Source organism: Hyperolius riggenbachi, chromosome 1 (assembly GCF_040937935.1).
Source record: "Hyperolius riggenbachi isolate aHypRig1 chromosome 1, aHypRig1.pri, whole genome shotgun sequence".
NCBI lineage: Eukaryota > Metazoa > Chordata > Amphibia > Anura > Hyperoliidae > Hyperolius > Hyperolius riggenbachi.
The window spans coordinates 645,558,300-645,566,117 of record NC_090646.1 but is presented as its reverse complement, the minus strand read 5'-3'; the positions used below and the strand labels follow the sequence as shown (position 1 = coordinate 645,566,117).

At 46.6% G+C, this 7,818-nt stretch overlaps 1 protein-coding gene across 1 annotated transcript in view; it reads left to right on the top strand.

Moving 5' to 3' along the window:
• Positions 1–7,818, top strand: part of MAPK4 (mitogen-activated protein kinase 4) — a 152,832-nt gene that overhangs the window by 29,043 nt on the left and 115,971 nt on the right. The gene's annotated exons all lie outside the window — the stretch shown is intronic.

The following is a 7,818-nucleotide window of genomic DNA, read 5'->3' as shown; positions in this document are numbered from 1 at the left end:
GTCCTGTGTCACTGCCAGCAGCTGTCACGGTGTGAGCCCAGCGCCTGTTCTGGTTCACTGCCTACAGCTGTCACGGTGTGAGCCCAGCGCCTGTCCTGTGTCACTGCCAGCAGCTGCCACTGTGTGAGCCCAGCGCCTGTCCTGTGTCACTGCCAGCAGCTGCCACTGTGTGAGCCCAGCGCCTGTCCTGTGTCACTGCCAGCAGCTGCCACGGTGTGAGCCCAGCGCCTGTCCTGTGTCACTGCCAGCAGCTGCTACGGTGTGAGCCCAGCGCCTGTCCTGTGTCACTGCCAGCAGCTGCCATGGTGTGAGCCCAGCGCCTGTCCTGTGTTGCTGCCATGGTGTGAGCCCAGCGCCTGTCCTGTGTCACTGCCAGCAGCTGCTGTCACGGTGTGAGCCCAGCTCCTGTCCTGTGTCACTGCCAGCAGCTGCTGTCACAGTGTGATCCCTGCGCCTGTCCTTAGTCACTGCCAGCAGCTGTCATGGTGTGAGCCTTGTGCCTGTCCTGTGTCACTGCCAGCAGCTGCCATGGTGTGAGCCCAGCGCCTGTCCTGTGTTGCTGCCACGGTGTGAGCCCAGCGCCTGTCCTGTGTCACTGTCAGCAGCTGCTGTCACGGTGTGAGCCCTGTGCCTGTCCTGTGTCACTGCCAGCAGCTGTCACGGTGTGAGCCCTCGCCTGTTCTGTGTCACTGCCAGCAGCTGTCACGGTGTGAGCCCTCGCCTGTTCTGTGTCATTGCCAGCAGCTGTCATGGTGTGAGCCCAACGCCTGTCCTGTGTCACTGCCAGCAGCTGCTGTCACGGCTGTCCTGTGTCACTGCCAGCAGCTGCTGTCACGGTGTGAGCCCAGTGCCTGTCCTGTGTCACTGCCAGCAGCTGTCACGGTGTGAGCCCTGCGCATGTCCTGTGTCACTGCCAGCGCCTGTCCTGTGTCACTGCCAGCAGCTGCCATGGTGTGAGCCCTGCGCATGTCCTGTGTCACTGCCAGGAGCTGTCAGTGTGAGCCCTGCGCCTGTCCTGTGTCACTGTCAGCAGCTGTCACAGTGTGCAGTTTCCTCCTGAGCAGATGCAGCAGTATCTCTACACGTTCCTGGAACGCAGGCCGGCGTATTGGCAGGTCTGCTATCACTTTGCGATCAATGGCAGAGCTTGGCCAAACTACACGAGCTGCCTATTCATTTTGTCACCTGCTACGACCGCTAATCCAACACTGTCATAAGCGTTCCATCTATGCGTTATAGTGTTTCTGTGTAATAATTACAGGTGTTGTGGAGGAACATAGAGAATGGCCTTCCTGCCTCTTTTTAAAGCTGGACTGACAGCCATAAAATTAAGTTCCATTTACCCACTGCTCTGTTTTTATTAACTAGTCTGCATCCTAATCCTGCATTGCAAGCATTCCAATATAATCATAAATGTGTCTGCTGTAATGAATCTTATCTCAGTAAGGCCACATACACACATCAGACTATTGTCTTTGGAAAATGAAAGATCACAGACCAATCTTACCACCCTTCATGTAGTATGAGAGCCATACTCTACACAGTCTTTTCTATGGAGCTGAACTCCACATCAGAAAAAAATCTTTGCAAGATGCTGCACACACAGATGCTGTACAGACACAAAAGATCAGTATCTGCAAAAGATCTGTTCCTGCCAAAAATCCATTCCTGCAAATTGCAATGATAGTCTATGAGATCTGCAGATCATCATACACACATGATTTAACTGACATTCATCTGCAGATCAGATCCACCAGGATGGATTTTCAGATCTGCGGATGATTGTCTGATCTGCAGATGAATGTCAGTTAAATCATGTGTATATGATGATCTGCAGATCTCATAGACTATCATTGCAATTTGCAGGAATGGATTTTTGGCAGGAACACATCTTTTGCAGATACAGATCTTTTGTGTCTGTACAGCATCTGTGTGTGCAGCATCTTGCAATGATTTTTTTCTGATGTGGAGTTGAGTTCCATAGAATAGACTGTGTAGTGCTCTCATACTACATGGAAGGGGGTAAAATTGGTCTGTGATCTTTCATTTTCCAAAGACTATAGTCTGATGTGTGTATGAGCCTTAAGCCTGACTCTATTCTGGTACAATGCCAGGGAGAAGGAAGCTTATCTCCCCTTTCACATTCCTGCTCCTCACTGATTGGCTGAGGGCAGTTCAGTGTGACATGAGGCCAAGAAGGGAAAGACACCTCACCCCTCTGCAGAAGCTGCTGAAATGTAATCTGTACTGTGCTCACGTGTGTTTACAAAGCAAGCTGGATCGGGCAGTGCAGTTTCTATAGAAGACTCAGAGGGGAGAAGGGCTGGCAATGCATACACCATTTCAGGCAGAAGAAAAAAAAGATCTGTGCTGTGTGCTGTGCTCATGTGTGTTTACAAAACAAGCTAGATAGGGCAGTGCAGTTTCTAGGAGAAAAATAGAGTAAGGGAGGAAATGACATCAAAATTGGCTTCAGTCAGAGGCAGTAAAGATGGAAAATGCCTGGAGCAGTTTTCTCTTTATTTACTATATAAAATTCGCTGAAATCAAAACGGTGACGGTACAATACATCTGTTATGTAAGTAGAACAAGTATTGATCTATAGTGGTGTGAAAAACTATTTGCCCCCTTCCTGATTTCTTATTCTTTTGCATGTTTGTCACACTTAAATGTTTCTGCTCATCAAAAACCGTTAACTATTAGTCAAAGATAACATAATTGAACACAAAATGCAGTTTTAAATGATGGTTTTTATTATTTAGTGAGAAAAAAAACTCAAACCCTACATGGCCCTGTGTGAAAAAGAAATTGCCCCCTGAACCTAATAACTGGTTGGGCCACCTTTAGCAGCAATAACTGCAATCAAGCGTTTGCGATAACTTGCAACGAGTCTTCTACAGCGCTCTGGAGGAATTTTGGCCCACTCATCTTTGCAGAATTGTTGTAATTCAGCTCTATTTGAGGGTTTTCTAGCATGAACCGCCTTTTTAAGGTCATGCCACAACATCTCAATAGGATTCAGGTCAGGACTTTGACTAGGCCACTCCAAAGTCTTCATTTTGTTTTTCTTCAGCCATTCAGAGGTGGATTTGCTGGTGTGTTTTGGGTCATTGTCCTGCTGCAGCACCCAAGATCGCTTCAGCTTGAGTTGACGAACAGATGGCCGGACATTCTCCTTCAGGATTTTTTGGTAGACAGTAGAATTCATGGTTCCATCTATCACAGCAAGCCTTCCAGGTCCTGAAGCAGCAAAACAACCCCAGACCATCACACTACCACCACCATATTTTACTGTTGGTATGATGTTCTTTTGCCGAAATGCTGTCTTACTTCTACGCCAGATGTAACGGGACACGCACCTTCCAAAAAGTTCAACTTTTGTCTCGTCTGTCCACAAGGCATTTTCCCAAAAGTCTTGGCAATCATTGAGATGTTTTTTAGAAAAATTGAGATGAGCCTTAATGTTCTTTTTACTTAAAAGTGGTTTGCACCTTGGATATCTGCCATGCAGGCCGTTTTTGCCCAGTCTCTTTCTTATGGTGGAGTTTTGAACACTGACCTTAATTGAGGCAAGTGAGGCCTGCAGTTCTTTAGATGTTGTCCTGGGGTCTTTTGTGGCCTCTCGGATGAGTTTTCTCTGCGCTCTTGGGGTAATTTTGGTCGGCCAGCCACTCCTGGGAAGGTTCATCACTGTTCCATGTTTTTGCCATTTGTGGATAATGGCTCTCACTGCGGTTCGCTGGAGTCCCAAAGCTTTAGAAATGGCTTTATAACCTTTACCAGACTGATAGATCTCAATTACAGTACTTTTGTTCTCATTTGTTCCTGAATTTCTTTGGATCTTGGCATGATGTCTAGCTTTTGAGGTGCTTTTGGTCTACTTCTCTGTGTCAGATAGCTCCTATTTACGTGATTTCTTGATTGAAATGGGTGTGGCAGTAATCAGGCCTGGGGGTAACTACAGAAATTGAACTCAGGTGTGATAAACCACAGTTAAGTTATTTTTTAACAAGGGGGGCAATTACTTTTTCACACAGGGCCATGTAGATTTTTCTCACCAAATAATAAAAACCATCATTAAAAACTGCATTTTGTATTTAATTATGTTATCTTTGACTAATAGTTAACGGTTTTTGATGAGCAGAAACATTTAAGTGTGACAAACATGCAAAAGAATAAGAAATCAGGAAGGGGGCAAATAGTTTTTCACACCACTGTACTTATAAATGTGCTTTTGTTTTTTTCCCGGAATAGTATGGCTGACTCTCAGGCTTTAAAGTAATCCTGTGAGGTTTTTAAACCAAAAAATTAGATACTTTTCTCAATAGAGGGAGGCCTTTGAATCCTACTGTTAGGGCTCAGCCACACTATAAGCACTTTTCTGAGTGCTTGTGATTGATTAGTGCTTTCTGAGGGCATTCACTTTCATTAAAATCGCGGTAAAATCGCGGCAATTTTGCACAAACGCGATTGTGGCGATTTTTACCGCGATTTTAATGAAAGTGAATGGGATCGATTTTTTAAAAAGCGCTAATCAATCGTAAGCGCTCAGAAAGGCTCTTATAGTGTGGCTGAGCCCTAACAGTGCTGTGTCCTCCCTAAGCTTGTGACTGCGCTTCCATACAGGAATGAGCGCTTGCGCAGCAGCATGGACCTGCTCGATCATGATCGGGTCCGTTAATATTTATTGTATTTATAAAGCGCCTTCATATTACGCAGCGCTGTACAAATAAATACAAAGTTTAACCGACGTAACAAGATTCTACAACATAAGACAAAGCTATACAAGGCAAACTGGGTACAAGATACATGATCATGTGATATGGGCTGGTTAGGTAGGCCCAGTAATACAAGTAGGAGGCAGACATAGGAAAGGAGCACACGATCATGTGGACTATACTAGAGAAGGGAGGACCCTGCCAGTGTCTTACAATGTAAGGGTCCATGCTATTGCGCATGCGCAAGCCATTGACTGTTTTTCCAGAGGACACAGCGCTGAAACAGGCGGCACAGGTGGATGAGGGAAGCACTTAAGGTGGCCATACACTGGTCGATTTGCCATCAGATCGATCAACGAATCTGACCAGAGAGGGATCGTATGGCTGCCTTTAGAGCTGCGTCCACACTAGGTCCGGAAACGTATCCGTGGCTGCGTTTTTCAAACCTGATGAAAAACGGAGTCCTGGATACTAATGTTCAAAATAGCAGCCAGTCTCACCCAAGTAAAAAACGGATCCGTCTGCGTTTGCGGGGATCCATTTTCAAAACCTGAACGGAAGGTCCGGATCTGCTGCATTTTCATGCAACGGATCAGGACCACGGATACACGCAGGGGTAGTGAAAGTAATGAGAAAACGCATCTCCAGCTCCACAGGCAAAAAACTGATGTTAAAACGGATAGCCTGAGCTTTATGATTGGCCCAAAAAAATCCTCCCACTCCTTCCTAATGATGGAGACGTTTTCTGTCAGGGAAAAACCTGAACGGAAACTGATGCAAATCTGATGCACTTTCATCAGTTTGCAGTACGGTGGGTACTTCCCCTGATCCGGACTGCAGTGTCCGTCCTGCAACTGGGTCTAGTGTGGACCCACTCTTACTGCAAACCGATTGTGAATCGATTTCAGCATGAAATCGATTCACCATCTGTGGAGCTGCCGCCCCCCCTCATACATTACCTGCTCCGGCCGGCGCGAGTCCCCTGGTCTCCGCTGTCTCTTCTCTGGTCTGGGCTCCTCCAGCTTCACTTTACTTCCTGCCGGGGGAAGTTTAAACAGTAGAGGGCGCTCTACTGTTTAAACTTCCTGCCGGGACAGGAAGAAGTGAAGCCTGCTCTACTCTGAGCCCAGCGCAGAGACTGAGCAGTGGTGACCGGGGGACTCGCGCCGGCGGAGCAGGTAATGTATTGCATCGGTCGTCGGGCATCCAAACGCCGCTATCGACGCACTCCCAACCCGCCGGCGACCGAGTGAAATCTTCCGCACGGACAGGAATGACGGGAATCGACGGGAACGACCGATTTCTTTCCGATTCGATCACAGTGAACGAATCGGCTGTGTATCGGCAGGAAAATCGGTAAGTGTATCGGCCCCTTTACACTTTTTATACTAATCCACACTATTGCTTTAAGAATTTGCTTTTGTCAATTTCTGTGTTGAGTTGCACTTCAAAGTGTTCATGCATGTGAGTGTGCTAAGGGTTAACTGTCTTTGCCATTTTGCTGGCCACGCCCCCTTTAGACCTCCCTAATAACTTATTTAAATGTCCTAACTTGGGGTGATGTGCCTGGATTCAGGTGTTTTTCTTGTAACTTACCCTTGTGGCCAGGGTTCAATCCAGTGCACTCCCTCCTTCCCCTGTCTGTGGCCATTGTCAGTATGCACACACCTCATGCTGGTGTGTGCATGGTGTACATGAATAGATTTCATTAGCTCCCTTGTAAGTTTAGTCTGATGCACTATCTGTCTCAGGAGAGGACATCAGGATATGTGCTCCTAATGTTTAGATAGGTTTGATGCAATGAATGTTTGCATGTCTGCACTATGCATGTTACAGGGCCAGAGTTAGGACAGCTATGAATACCGGGGTAGAGATACCCAAGTATTCATATGAACATTTGCATGTTAGTGTGCAAAAGGTTAAAGAGGAACTCCAGTGAAAAATAATGTACTAAAAAAGTGCTTAATTTTTACAATAATTGCGTATAAATTATTTAATCCATGTTTGCCCATTGTAAAATCTTTCCTCTCCCTAATTTACATTCTGACAATAATCACATGGTGACCTTTTTACTGCTGGCAGGTGATGTCAGTGGAAGGAGATGCTGCTTGCTTTTTTGGCATTTGGAAACCGCTGTAAACAGCAATTTCCCACAATACAATGAGGTTCACAGACAGGAAACTATCAGAACCATGGTCCTGACATCATACTGTGGGAGGGGTTTCACCTAGTGTTGGGCGAACAGTGTTCGCCACTGTTCGGGTTCTGCAGAACATCACCCTGTTCGGGTGATGTTCGGGTTCGGCCGAACACCTGATGGTGTTCGGCCAAACTGTTCGGCCATATGGCCGAACTAAGAGCGCATGGCCGAACGTTACCCGAACGTTCGGCTAGCGCTGTGATTGGCCGAACGGGTCACGTGTAGTGTTGGGCGAACATCTAGATGTTCGGGTTCGGGCCGAACATGGCCGAACTCCGAACATAATGGAAGTCAATGGGGACCCGAACTTTCGTGCTTTGTAAAGCCTCCTTACATGCTACATACCCCAAATTTACAGGGTATGTGCACCTTGGGAGTGGGTACAAGAGGAAAAAAAATTTTAGCAAAAAGAGCTTATAGTTTTTGAGTAAATCGATTTTAAAGTTTCAAAGGGAAAACTGTCTTTTAAATGCGGGAAATGTCTGTTTTCTTTGCACAGGTAACATGCTTTTTGTCGGCATGCAGTCATAAATGTAATACATATAAGAGGTTCCAGGAAAAGGGACCGGTAACGCTAACCCAGCAGCAGCACACGTGATGGAACAAGAGGAGGGTGGCGCAGGAGGAGAAGGCCACGCTTTGAGACACAACAACCCAGGCCTTGCATGAGGACAAGAAGCGTGCGGATAGCAATTTGCATTTTGTCGCCATGCAGTCATAAATGTAATACAGATGAGAGGTTCAATAAACAGGGACCGGAAACGCTAACCCATCACAGATGTTCATTGTTCATGTTACTTGGTTGGGGTCCGGGAGTGTTGCGTAGTCGTTTCCAATCCAGGATTGATTCATTTTAATTTGAGTCAGACGGTCTGCATTTTCTGTGGAGAGGCGGATACG